Source organism: Mus pahari, chromosome 8 (assembly GCF_900095145.1).
Source record: "Mus pahari chromosome 8, PAHARI_EIJ_v1.1, whole genome shotgun sequence".
NCBI classification, from domain to species: domain Eukaryota; kingdom Metazoa; phylum Chordata; class Mammalia; order Rodentia; family Muridae; genus Mus; species Mus pahari.
Window position 1 is genome coordinate 64,146,105 of NC_034597.1, and position 1,661 is coordinate 64,147,765.

Here is a 1,661-nt window from a genome sequence, read left to right on the forward strand (position 1 = left end):
TGTGTGTGTGTAAGTCAAAGGACTTCTGTCTTTCATCTTGCTAAGGCCAGGTCTCTGTTGTTTGTGCTTCTGAACCATGTGATCCCGGCTCGCTTCCCTGTGACCTCTGGCAGTTCTTTCTGTCTCTGTCCCCCATCTTGCTGTAGGACATCTGGGGTTACAAACTTGTGTTGCCACATCTTTCACATAGGTGCCAGAGATGGATGTTGGGTCACCAGGCTTTGTGCAGCCACTGATTTTACTGACTGGGTCTTCACCCCTGGAAAGAATGAAGATATTCAAAAGAGACATTTATGCCCTTTCCCTTTGGCTATCAAACTATTTAAATAGTGAACACCAAATAAATTGGAACTTACTCTGAAATCTCATGACCTAAGAAGAAAAAGAAGTAGCCCTAGAGCCAGCCAGAGCAGGAACTTGTCTCCTGGGAAGAGGCCACGAAGTTCTGACAACCATTCAGACCATCCCACAGGAAAGACTGGAGCGCAGACAATGGAGTGGGACCACAATCGGAGCTGCTATTCCTTTGCCCTCTACTTAAGCCTAAGCCCCATATCTGGACTCCAGATGCCCTTGGGAGGGGTGTCCCTAGACCTCTTTTTTCCTCTTGTTTTCCCTCTGCTCTTCCCTGTTACTTGGTTATAGTTCTTTCCAACACTCAAGGGGGTTTCCGACCTTGGATGTCTGTCCAGCGCTCCTTGTTCTAGATTCCCAACCCTCTCCAGGGTAGCTCACCCTTCGCCCTGGATACAACAGCCCTTGGGAATACAGAACACACAGTTCCTTCTCAAGGAAGCACCACCAAATTTCTCATTTCCTTCGTCATTCTCCGTGTACTCTTCTCTTTAGAGGCAAGCAGTAGGCTGGGAACAGAGCCCAGGGTGCAAGGGTGAAAGAATTATAAGACCAGAATTGGTACAAAGGTTTTTAGTAAAGAATATATGCTGTGGACAGAAACACAGAAGGTTGAGGGGAGAGGAAGAGGAGGGGGAGGAGGGGGAGAAGGAGAGGGAGAGGAGGGAGAAGGAGAAGGAATTGTTTCCCTGAGAGACAAAGAGATCCTATTAGAATAGCAAATTTACCTTCTTATCTTAGTGGGCCACTTGTGTGGGGACAGATTTTAATAGAAAAGAGGTGCCTAACTGTCTCCACTGTTAGTAGATTATGTCCCCTTGTCTATTCTGAGACTGGTCTTTTAAGGTAAGATGTCATGGGTTCATCAGGAGTTAGCCTTTGTTTGTTTCAGTACTGGAGCTTCCTCAGAGTTGAAAAAGGGTGGTGGGGGTGCTGGTTGGCCTTGGTGATCTGTTATAGGGTCATAGTACCCTCAGGCTCAAGCCATATTTTGGAGAGTGGGAGGATGACGGTCATTGTAGGAGGTTGAAGGCTGGACTGTGTGACACTCTTGGGGGCTGAGAGATCCTCAGTGGTGGGAAATACAGGTGTTGGTGCTGACGACTGAAGTCCCTGAGACAATGGTGCTGATGGCTGACATCCCTGAGACAATGGTGCTGATGACTGAAGTCCCCGAGATAATACCATTTGGAGTTTCCGAGATAATACCATTTGGAGTTTCCGAGATAATACCATTTGGAGTTTAGTGTCCTGTAATTACGACCCATATGATACCAATTGTTACAGAGGGTTTATAAAATAGGAGC